The following is a 13,026-nucleotide window of genomic DNA, read 5'->3' as shown; positions in this document are numbered from 1 at the left end:
CCCAGCATTTAGGGTCAGTCTGTGCTCAAGATGCTCTCATTCTGGAGCTTAAAGCTGAGCTCTCCCTTCTCTGAGCTCTCAGGACACCAGATTTGCCCTTCTTTTATGGCAGTTACCACAACCTGTGCTGCATTGTTCATTCACAATCATTTACTGGTACTTACCACATGGAAGCTACTGTACTTGACACAGTACTTGACACAGTACAGTAGGAATATGGAAGTCTATAACATGGTTTCATATTAGATTAGGGCAAGGGCATGGATGACTGCTGTTAGTCAGACAAGCTTATGCTGAAACAGTCTGAAACAAACAACCTGAAATTCTTAGGTGATTTTTGCACCCATTGGGAAGGGCTGAAGACTCTGCTTCCCAGGGCCTGTATTCCAGGACCCTTGCTAAGGAAGCAGCAGTGTGTGGCAGCAGGAAAAGAGAGCATGGCACACTGAGGCTTGAATCTTCTGCCTGGAAATGACTAATCACTCACGCTCACATTTCATTGGCTAAAACAAGTCACATGGCCATGCCTGAGCTCAATAGGTGAGGTAAGAACAATTCTTCCAAAGGAGAGACACCAAATCTTTGTGAGCAGAATACTGTCTACTACACTTTCTTCTCTTGGCAGCTGGGCAGCATCTTATTAATGTAACTTTCCCAGTGGCCACCCTTGCACTTTGCACCTAATGAGTACTATATTAGTTTGTTTTTGCATTACTATAAAGGAACACCTGAGGCTGGGTAATTTATAAAGAAAAGTGGTTTATTTGGGCTCACAGTTCTGCAATCTGTACAGGAAGCATGGTGCTGGCCTCTGCTTCTGGTGAGGCCTCAGAATGCTTCCAATCATGGTGAAAGGCAAAGGGAGAGCCAGAGTATCACAGGGTGAGAGGAGGAGCCAGACAGAGATGGGGAGGTGCCACACTCTTTTAAACAACCAGATCTTGTGTGAACTCAGAGCCAGAACTCACTCATTATCTGAGGACAGCACCCAAATTCATGAGGAATTTGTCCCCATGACCCAAACACTTAGCATGAGACCCACCTCCAACACTGGGGATTACATTTGAACATGAGATCTGGAGAGGACAAAACATCCAAGCCGCATCCAACACTCAAGGATTATATGCCCTCTTTCCTTTGTACCACTTATCACAATTGTAACTAACACTCAGGCCACCGTATGTTTAATGTCTGTCTCACCCACTGCACTATAAATGGCCTCAGGGAAAGTCAATGTCTGTCTGCTGTTAAAGTAATTTAACTATACTTAAATAAAGTATAGATTAATTGTTGTAACCCAGCATTTAATATCTGATGCATACTAATACCAGTGAATGCTTGTTCACAAATATATGAATGAATAGAGAAAGAACCCATGAGGGCATTGACACCTGCTTCATTCGTTTGCTATTCCAGCTGTGGCATATGCCAGGTACTGTTTCAGGTCCAGAGATGGAGAAGTGATTTGCACCCCATTGTCCCATCCTCCTGGAGCTGGTGGCTTGCTCAGGATCAAATCCAGCCTGCATCTCATGTAACCAAATGAAATTGTCAATCATGAGCTGCTTTTGACCAATAAAAATGGCAATTTCATATGGGTCATCCCAATCCGAAACATATGAAAGCTCTGTTTGAAGCCGGGAGCCCACCTATTATTCAGTGTTTCCCTATCTTCACAGCGTCCTCCTAGCCCCCAATGCACATTCATAGAATTCTAGAATATAAAAATCTCTGGACAGAATATCCTCCAAGTCCTAAAATTCTATATCCCCGAATCAAGCTGTCATGCAGGACTCTCAGGCACTATAATACATGGACTAGAACATCTGAGGGCAAGTCCCCTTCCCCCAAAGCTGACCTTGGCACCTGATGCATCTGGGAACCCCAAAGGGGGGTCCCAGGCCCCAGGCCCTGCACACGCTGCCGCGTGCAGTGTCGTCTACGGGGCCTGTGCCTGTGGCATTGATCCCTCTGCTAACTAGATGAGAAATTGCAGCAGGCTTTCCTTGCATGGCTTTTCCATGCATCTCTGTCAAAGCCGGTTTACATTCTGGGATTGAACTAATTTGTTTCCGTTTGCTCCTGGCTGCAGGCTTCAGGCAGCTCAGCTTTGTTGTCCTGGGTTTGCAACTTGCCAACCTCCCTCCTCTTGCCTTTCCCCTCCCCAGCTAACCACATCTGAGGGCAAAAAGGATTAGCAAGCTCAGTGTGATGTGATTCTGGCACTTGTAGCCTGGATTCTTCTGCTACCGCAGAGAGCTAGGGGTGGGGAGAGTGATGACTTAGTTGCCTCATGGAAGAAAGAGGTGGGGAGAATGAACCTTCAGTGCCCACTTGGGTGCTGCACAGCTGGGAACATCCCCACTCTGACAGCTAGCAAATACAAATGACCACAGCTATGATGCTGATTGCAGTTAATGTTTTCTGAGAATTAGGCGCTAGCCCCATGCTAATTCCTTTTCATGCATTTCAGACTGTCCTTTCCATAATCTCTCTCAATGACAAGAACTGTTATTTTGTCCATTTTGCAGATGAAGAAACCAGAACCCAAAAGGGGAAATAATTCATCCAAGATCACTCACTAGGATTCAAGCTTTAATACCTGGTGTGTCTGAATCAAGAATTCACATCCTCACAACTGCTCCATATCCCCCTACTCCCCAAATCTTGAGGCTTACAGGTATCTACTGAACAATAAACATCTTCCCTGAGCCTGAAAATGGTGGAGATGACGTGGATTTCTGGAAATTGAAGCAGAGACACCCCTTCAGGGGAATAAGAGACAGCATTTGAGGCACTTGCATTCCTCCAGCTGTCCCCCTATGGCATGTTTTAAATTTGAAGTGGCAAATGAGGAAGATGCTTCCTCAGGTGTTCCCCAAAGGTCTGGATATTGGCCGACAAGAGGGCCAATTTTCTCACTGACATTCTTCTTCTTAATAGAGTAAGTCATTTCAGCTATAAAAATATTTATTTTTAACCCCTCATGGGACTGTCTACAAACTATTTTCATGTTGAGTATAAAACAGTCAAACCTGTAACTATTTTCTTTTTTTCAGAATTGGTCTGCAAAACATCTGCTAATTATTTTCCAAAGCTGAATCTATGCAAACTCTACAACCCAACAATTCCACTCCTGGTGTTACCAGTGGAGGGTCTTGACTACCTGTCATCCAAATTCTTGGTGTTTTGAACAAAAAATTGGACAAAACGCACAAAGAAAGCAATGAAGCAATGAAGCAATGAAAGTATAGATGTCTGTGAACAAAAATTCACTCCACAGAGTGGGAGGCTGGCTTGAGCAAGTGGCTCAAGATCGTTGGTTACAGAATTTTCTGGAGTTTACCCTCCAGAGGTTTCCCATTCGTTACTTGGTTACGCCCTATGTAAAAGAAGATTTGGCCTGCAGCCATTCTGATTGGTCACAGAAGGTCACAGAAAGTGACCAATCAGAGGGTGAAGTGAAGCAAAGTTACACATGAAGACTTGGCCCCACGACCAGTCTGATTGGTTGAGGGAGGAGACCAATTATAGGTACTTTTCAGTTTTCATCTGCAAGGCAGTGCAAAGGGAGTAGCCTCTGATCCTTTTGTTACTTGGGTGTAGAAAGCTGGGGTTTTCCTTTGGATTCAGTTCTAGGAAGTCAGCACAAATCAGCATTAGGTTCCCTGTCTCCAGACTCTGTTCTGCCTCATTGGGTAAATACCAGATAGAAATGAGCATGTGTTCAACTAAGACAGACCTTCAGAGCGGTGCTTACAGCCCCAAATCAGAAACAATGCAAAGTCCCTGGGCTGGGAAGTAAATTATGGTAGAGTCACATGGTGGACTACTGCGCTGCAATGAGAAGGGGCAATCTTCAGACCAATCCAGGGACATGGAAGGATCTCACATCCATGATGTTGACTAGGTAGAAAGAGTAGGACAAAGATACATGCATCCTGTATGATTTGATGCTTGTGATGTTTAAAAACAGGCTAACTCTAACCCTAACCCTTCGCTCACTAATGCTTTTTGTTTGTTTGTTTGTTTGTTTGAGACAGGGTTTTGCTCTGTTGCCCAGGCTGGAGTGCCGTGGTGCAATCTTGGCTCACTACAACCTCTGCCTCCCAAGCTCAGGTGATCCTCCCACCTCAGCCTCCCAAGTAGCTAGGACTACAGGGGTGCACCGCCGTATCCAGCTAATTTTTTTGTTTTTAGTAGCGATAGAGTTTGCTCATGTTGCCCAGGCTACTAATGTGTTTTTAATTATCTTTCTCTCCCCTGCCTTGCCTCCCCATCCCTCTTCCTCACCTGTGCTTCCTGGAATGACCTCCCAGGTAATGTCCCTGCACCAGCTCTTATCTCAGAGTCTGCTTGTGGGGCCTCGGGAACTGAGACAGTGCACAATTTTTGTCTTTGGTATGTCAGTGATTCATCATTTGGCTCCATCTAGCACCTCCATGCACCTGGGGACTTTGTTTTGTTCACTGATGTGTCCCAAGTGCCTGGAACAGTGCCAGGCAGATTATTGACACTCAGTAAGTACTCCTTAGATGTTGAAGAAAATATGCAGACATAGCCAGGAGGCCAAGATCTAGAAAGCATCAAGCTGCCCAGAAGCTGTTTCACTCAAACAAAAGGGAACAGGGTCATGTTGATGGAGGCCTGTGAGGTGTGTGTGAGTGTGTATATGTGTATATATACACACATATATATATTCTGATCTCGCAATGGCTCTTACAATAGTTATTGTCTTAACAACACAGATAGGATAACTGCTTAGTTCTTTGCTATGTTGAAGCTTAGTAAAGACAGAGCATGTCTGTCTGATTTCTGCTGTAGTCCCAGGGCTTAGCACCTAGTCAGGCCATAGTAGGGGCTCAACAGATATTTGCTGAGTAAATAAATGAGTGAGTTCAAACATCTTGCCCAAAGTCACGGCTGGGAAGTGTTGGAGCTTAGATTTGCACCCAGTTTAGTTTGAGTTCAAAGCCCAAGTTCTCTGGCTATTCCAGGCTGCTGCTCCAGCGTGGATACACACAGACTCTTTAACTGCTGTCCTTGTCCCCACTGACTTGCTCACGAGCTATTCAGATGAAAATGCCTATTATTTAAAAATACAAAAGAAAAATCTTCAATGACTGGGTTTTATAAAGAAAACTTTATAAAGTTGTATGTATATATCTATAAAATGTATATATGTTATATAAGGTTTTATAAAGAAAGTGTTATAAAGACAACTTCTTGTTGTAGGGTGGGCCCAACCAGAATGCGGCCAAAGGGTAGACCCCATGATTCTCTTGCCCTTGGTCTTTAAACTCCTGACGGGTATCAGTGAAACTCATCAAACCCTTGACCTGGATCAACAGACAAAGAAAACGGTGCCTAGCTAGGTGATCTGCAGTCCAGTTTTGCATTCTGGTTTAAATCCACAGACTTAAACAAATGGGACTTAAGAAGGATGGGCAGGCTGGGCACAGTGGCTCATACCTGTAATCTCAGCACTTTGGGAGGCCAAGGCAAGTGGATCGCCTGAGATCAGGAGTTCCAGACCAGCCTGGCCAACATGGTGAAACTCCGTCTCTACTAAAAATATAAAAAAATTAGCCAGGCATGGTGGCGGGTGCCTGTATTCCCAGCTACTTGGGAAGCTGAGGCAGGAGAATTGCTTGAACCCAGGAGGCGGACACTGCAGTGAGCTGAGATCATGCCACTGCACTCCAGCCTGGGTGGGTGACCGAGCTAAAGAAAGAAGAAAGAAGGATGGACAGAGGGCAGTGATGGGGATCTCACTGGCCAGAGACATCTCTCTAGTGCTCTACACTCACTTGACTCTGTTCCAAACTCCCTCAATTGTTCAAAGAGTTGGGCAATAACAGATCTGAGTGGGCACTGGCCACCCATGGCTTGTCTTCTCCAGAGTCAGTAAATGCACCTGACACAATTGGCTGTGACCTGCGAGTGTGGTATCATACAGGTAGGAAAAAGTGTCTTTCCTAGGGCTGTGAGCAGAGCCAGCTCAAGCTAGGGGACTAAGCTGAGCGTAGCAGGATGTTGGACAACATCTTCAAATTATGTTGTTGTGTTCAGATATGGTTTTCTAGGTTTATACGGTCAGAATAACATCCCTGGGCATGAGAGACCTCATGGCAGCAATGAGAAGTGTTTTGAGGGAACGTGAGATTGGAAGTGGGGAAGACAGTTAAAAATTAAGTGATAAAACAAAAGTGCCTAAGAGAAGGGAGCAAGATGTTAAGCAGACGTGTTGGGAAATGAAGGAAGTATGAGTGGGAGGGCAGATCTGCTGGAGAGAACCCCGTGAGCAAGTGAGGAGATGGCCTAACCCCATGGGGAAGCAGGGGAGGGGTCCTGAGAACCCCTCAGCTATTGCATATTCTCAGTCTTTGCCTACAAGGTGATGTTCCCTCCTCTCGGGTGAATGCTGCGTGCTGGAATGCCCTCCCTGGCCTGATTGTTTGCAAAGGCCCCTGTCCTAAGATGGGCTCTCTTTACATCCTGATTCCCATCAGAGCTCCCCGTCCCCTCTGTATCTTGCTTGCTGTGTCACTCAGGGTCTGCTGAGGGTGACACTTACACTTAGGGAGGGCCCAGGGAACTCCAAATCAGCCAAGAAACCAGAAGAGGCGTGGATCAGCCAGCAGCTTTCCTGTGCTGTCTGGTCTAGCTGAATTCAAGAGTACCTCTGAAGAAGGGAATTGGAATCTTGGAAGGGAACACCCCGTGCTTCTCCGATCTCCAACTGGTCAGGGATGCACCAGTGCACTCCACTCCCAATCCTATACAGACACACAAGGGACTCTATCACCCAAGCCCACATGGCATCTTGTATACGCACACATGCTCACGTATTGCACTAGCATCTTCAGCTCCACCCTGCTTTCTGTGCTGGGAGGCTCAGCTGTGTCAACTACATCCACAGGTACCTCTGCCTTCTGGCTTCCAGGTTGGTTTGACAATTAGAAACTGGAAGGACTCAGATGGTTCCTAAAATTCTCCAAATCAGCAGAAGTAAGGTGCCTGGAGTCAGAAGTGATTCTAAAAATCAGAGGACTCTTGAAGAACACAGACATTCCATAGTCTGACCCACTCTTAGCTAGATTATAAGAAGCAGAGGGACCCTACTGCCCTACTGATATCTGTACTGAAATTTTAAGCACCCATCAATCTGCCTATATAGTAAAAGTGGCCAAGACATACTCAGGATACTTCCTTTTTAGGTTTATGTCTATTCATCAGAAACAAAGAAAAGATGTATTATATCAGGGATAGATATACAGGGAACGGCTACATTATTTATGGAAAGTGTGTGGGGGGTTGGTAATTACCTGGTTGTCTCCTTTTACTACTTCCCTAAGTCACTAGACGGTGGACTTCCTCCAGCTGGGACAAGCCATTGTCTGTCCCTGCACAGAGCTGTCGACCAGCAGTCATGTTCTCATGAGTAACACCGCTGTCGGCAACAGCTCATTCCTATCACTCCAGCCAATAACTAGGATAATGGAGGACACAGAGAGTTATAATGCTTTGGAATATAATAAGAAAACATTTCTATGGAGAGAGGCTTGCCTGTCATCTTTATGCTGATAATTGATTCTCCCCTGGCCCTTACATTTACATGAATAGTTCATGTTCATGGCTATAGTTGTCCAGTCATTTACTGCATTGTCTGACCCAGAAGCCACCGGAGCACTGGAAGCAACTACACAGAAAAAGAGAAAGTAGCTTTTGTTGAGCTCTACTCTGTGACAAGATTAAAGTTCAGACAATTAGGTTTTTTTTTTAAATCTTCATAATGACCCATTCGTGGAATAGGCCTTGGCAGAATTTCCATCTGACAGCAGAGAAATTGAAGTTCAGAGAGGTTATGCAACTCACCTAAGGTCCCCCAAGTTAGGCCAGCATTGGAATTCACCAAGGCCCCTGGAAATCTCTGCTGCTGTCAGACATTGGTGCCAGTGGCTGATGACAACAGCGGGAATTGATACAAATGTTTAGTGAAAGAAATGAGGGCAGTTTGTCCTGTGATGTAGAAAAATAGTTTCCTCCAATCCCAGTTGAAAACTTTGTCAACAGCTTAGTAAAATGTGGCTGATGTTTGACTCCCGTCTCAGGGTTTTCCAGAGAAATGGAACCAGTACAGGAACTGTCTCACATGATTACAGAGGCTGGGAAGTCCCACAACCTGCCACCTGTGCCACTGGCAAGCTGGAGAAGCAGGACATTTCGTGGTGCAGTTTGTCCAAGTCTGCAGGCTTCAGAAACAAGGGTGTGAGTGGGGAGGGGCTGACAGTGTCAGTTCCCATCTGAGTGGGACCTGGAACCGGAAGTGCTGACCTCTGAGGGCAGAAGAAGTTGGGTGTCTGAGCTTAAGCAGAGAGCAAGCTCACCTTTCCTCTGCCTTTTTGTTCTCTCTGGGCCCTCGGTGAATTGGGTGACACCCACCTGCGTTGGTGAAGGCCATCTGCTTTACTCTGTCCACCAACCCAGATGTGGATCTCTTCCAGAAACACCGGCACAGACTTTAAGGGATGCCCAGAAATAATGTTTCATCAGCTATGTGGGCATCCCTTAGCCCAGTCAGGTTGATATTAAATTAACCATCACAACCCCCAAATCACAGTGAAATAATGTGAGACCCAGATAAAAATATGCAACTAATTTTTAAAAATTTGAATTGCTGACTTCTGCAGCCAGTGGAAGCCTTGTAGGTCCTTGGGCTGTGTATTTGCTTCCTCCTCAGCTCTGGGAAGAACAGCCAGAAGATACTCTACTGCTTCCTCTCTCCCAATCTGGCTGGGAAGTCTCTTTCCCACAGTCCCAAGCCGGCTGACCTGGGGACTGGTGTGGCAGCTGTAGCTTAGGAGAACTGAGATGCAGAGGCCCACCCCATCAAGAAAGCCAGGGCCAGGAAGGATAAGCCCAGCATGCTGTCCTCCTCACTGCTGAGCACTGAGCAGTTGGTTCACATCTAAAGGGGAAGGTCAGGTCTCTTCCCAGACTCATGGCCCAACACAGACTCATGGTCCACAACTACCCATGTGTTTTGGTGAGAGTTGGAAGAAGTACCTCAGTGCAGTTCAGGAAAGAGTATTTTATAAAGCTAATGGGATTTGTGCAGAATAAAACAGACATTACATTGTTTATTCACCCCCACACCAAGTTTTCAGAACCTAGACCCATATGTGTGACATAGGAGATGTGAAGGCTCTCATTCCCATACAGGATCCATATTATGGACCCAGTCAAGCTCACAGGCTCTGCTTTCGTGTGCAAAGACCTGTTCCACCTCCGCCCAGTTCAGAAAATGCTTAAAAATTGTTGAATGCAGACATCGATGGTTTTGTTCACCCTCAGCATGGAGATTTATCTGGGTGGGCCAAACAAAGGGTTCTTCTACTCAATGCGGTCTCACTATTCTGGCCCATCAAGCCAGTTCTTATAAGGAGAGAGGCTGGGAGCAACTCACTGACATAGTTGTGTCCTGGCTAAATCAGAACTCAGACCGGCTTGTCTTCTTCCTCTGGGGCTCTTATGCTCAGAAGAAGGGCAGTGCCATGGATAGGAAATAGCACCGCATTCTGCAGCTGGCTCAACCCTCCCTGTTGTCTGCATATAGAGGTTCTTTGGATGTAGACACTTTTCTTTCTTTCTTTCTTTTTTTTTTTTTTTTTGGAGATGAGTCTTGCTCTTTCACCCAGGCTGGAGTGCAGTGGCATGATCTTGGCTCACTGCAACCTCCACCTCCCGGGTTCAAGTGATTCTCCTCCCTCAGCCTCCCGAGTAGCTGGGCAGGAGCTACAGGTGCACACCACCATGCCCAGATAATTTTTTGCATTTTTAGTAGAGACTGGGTTTCACCATGATGACCAAGCTGGTTTTGAACTCCTGACCTCAAGTGATCCACCCACATTTGCCTCCCAAAGTGCTAGGATTACAGGTGTGAGCCACCATGCCCTACTGGATGCAGACATTTTTCTAAAACCAATGAGCTGCTACAAAAGTCTGGCAAGAAGTGCATTGACTGGAAGGAGCTGTGATCCTCAACTTAAGGGGTGGTCTTTCTCCGTTGGTAGTTTTTGAGAAACTGCTGTTGAAGTATTTGCCAGTTATGAAGGCAAATGGAAAATTTCCGCAGTAATTCTTAAGTACTCTACATAAGGGAGCAAAGCTTCCATAAAGCAGCCTTGAACCAGGATGCCCAGAAATGGCAGCTTTATCCAGCCAGACACAGCAAAGACAACTCTTTGGCCAAATGTCTTTCTCTGCAACAAGGCTTTGGCCTAAAATATGCAAGCTTCTCAGAAGACAGATGAGGTCAAATACTCACTCGGCTCTCCTCACCTCCCTTACCTTTATGGTTAATGTTGGAGAGGTGCACCTTTTTGGTACAGCTATAGTTTGGTGCCTGCTGTTCCTTTGTTTTACCTGGTAGGTTAGACTTTCAGTAATAAGGTGTTGGGGTGCTTTTGCTGAGAAAGGGCTCCCCTGGGCCCAACCCGGCAGGCATTCCAGTTGCAGCCAGATACACCGTCCCCTTGATCTTTCAAGGATCCCTGAGGCTTCTCCTTGAAGGAAGCAGGAGGGTGATTTGCAAGTTTCTAGGACTCTGGCCCAGAAATTAGGAATCAATTTTCTGATTGTAGTAGAGGTGAAGGTTCCTAAGGAATAGTCCTGAGTGTGAGCCTTAAGAGATAGGGGATGAGAGAAGTGGGCTGGATGTTGTTCATCCTGTTATTCTTTGAGTGTTTCATGGAATCTGAACAAGGACAAGGAAAAAAGGGAATTTTTTTTTTTTTTTTAATAGAGGAAGGATGATTTTCTCCTAGGGTCATTCTAAGTTAGAGTTTTTAAGGCAGCACAGACTGCCAAATGCTGTTTTTTTGTGGACTGAAATCACTTTGGAATATTTTTCTGCGACGCTGGGACGTTTTAGTTTTTAAAACAATGCTTATGCAGATAATGCATTTTTTCTTAATGCTTTTTTTAAGAGACAGTCTTCATTGGGTTTGCGCCCCCCCACCCTTGATCTTGTTAGAGTGTCATTTTTGCTGTTCTCCAGGTGAAAGCGTTAACCCTGCACAAGTTTGGTGATAAAAAGTTGTTGAAGTTCCAAAAAAAAATTTTTGATAGTGCTGTCCCTCTGCTCAAAGCCATCAATAGCTTTTTATGACATGTGTTAATTTCCTATCGCTGCTGTCACAAATGATCACAAACTTAGTCAAACGCAGCACAAATCCATTATCTTACAGTTCTGGAGTCAGAAATCTGACCTGGTCTCACTGGGCTATAAACAAGATGTTCTCAGGGCTTCATTCTTTCTGGAGGCTCTATAGGAGAAAGCTGTTTTCCTCCTTTTCCAAGGGTCCAATTCCATGGAACAGAAGTGATGTCATTTTGTCAGGCAAACATCTAACTTTCTAAGTTGACAGAACTCAAATATTATACCTAACGGCTACATTATGTCATACATGTTTTTTAAAATACATGTTTGGCTTTGTTTCTTATTATACTTGGTTATATTTCCAGCTTCTAGAGGACACCCTCTTCCTTGGCTCTATTCCATGTCTTCATCTTCAAAGCCATCAAAGTCACTTCTTCCTGACTCTTTTTTGTAGTCACATTTTTCTTTGTGACCATGGCTGAAAAAGTCTCTGCTTTTAAGGACTTAGGTGATTAAATTGGGTGCAACTGCATACTCTCCGCCTGTCAAGGTCCATGGTACGTTTAATCACATAGTGAAGTCCCTTTGCCACACGAGGTAACATATTCACGGTCACTTTGGGGGCCATTTTCTGTCTACCAGAAATAAAAAACTCACAAAGCATGACCTTACTGTTTCTAACCTAACTACACCACCTCTACAGGTTTTGCTTCCAGTCACAGAGCCTACTAGGCTCCATTTGGGTTTGGGGGCAGGTACATATCTACTGTCCCTCTGCCTGACACCTGCCTTTGATCTTCTCTTTGTTCTCCCAACACCACTTACTTCCAACTCTTCCTCAAATTTCAGCTGCTACATCCCTTCTTCAGAGATGCCTTCCCTCACTATAGCCATTGAACTGGACTGAGCTCCTTATAAGGTCCTAAAGCTTATCCATCATCATATTAGTCATAATTTGTAATTATTTTTCATGTGATACTCAACAAATGGATTAGTAGCACAATGTAATGATTCTTTTTGTTAGTTTGTTTGTTTTTGATTTTTAAGATTTGTCTGCTATTGAATAGTGTAGTGATTCTGAGGCCTGGGTTAAGGTCCTTTCTCTTCTAGTAACTAGTTGTATAATATTAGGAAAGTCATTTGATTGCTTATTGCCTTAATTTCTTTATCTATAAAATGTATTTATGATATTATATTAAGAATAAGTACCCCATAAATATATACACCTACTATGTACCCACAAAATTTAAAATTATAAACTAAAAAGAAAGAAAAAGAAGAGAGATTGTTAAGAAAATGAAAAAAAGATTAAAAGAGTTTTTATGTGCAGAGCTCTTAGAACAGTGCCTGTCAAATAGTAAGCACTAATACATACGTCATAGATCAAATATATATTTATAATTTATTTATATATAAATATTCATGTATTTTGTATATTTATATTATATTGTAGATACATACTTACATAATATAGTATTATATTATTATAGATATAGTTATATATGATATTAGGTGAATTTTAGAAATATTACTATATGTCTAGTGCCTAGGGTGTAATAGTTGCTCAGTAAGTCTTTGCTGAAGGAAGGAGAAAGGGAGGGAAGAAAGATACAGAAATCTCTGTTCTGTAGCAGATTTTCTGACATCTCCTTAGTCAATATTATGCAGGCAAAGTAGCCATAGCAACAGCAGGAGTAACATAACATGTCATTTTTCGTGCTTTGAAGACCTGTTTTCATAGATACAGTGCAATGTCATTGCTCTTGAACCCATTTGCTTGATAAGCAAAATCTAATTGCTAGGAAATACAGAAGCCGTAAGCCACCTTGGATAGCAGGATGAAATGCTAATAGGTACAAGAA

General features: G+C 44.1%; 1 pseudogene; it reads left to right on the top strand.

Annotated features, from left to right (window-relative positions):
• LOC105545640 overlaps nt 1-10,040 on the top strand; it is a 59,717-nt pseudogene extending 49,677 nt beyond the window's left edge.
• The last annotated feature ends 2,986 nt before the right edge of the window (nt 10,041-13,026 follow it).

The sequence above is a fragment of the Mandrillus leucophaeus genome, unplaced genomic scaffold (assembly GCF_000951045.1).
Source record: "Mandrillus leucophaeus isolate KB7577 unplaced genomic scaffold, Mleu.le_1.0 Scaffold333, whole genome shotgun sequence".
NCBI classification, from domain to species: domain Eukaryota; kingdom Metazoa; phylum Chordata; class Mammalia; order Primates; family Cercopithecidae; genus Mandrillus; species Mandrillus leucophaeus.
The sequence above is the reverse complement of the archived record's forward strand: the minus strand, read 5'-3'. Positions and strand labels throughout refer to the sequence as shown.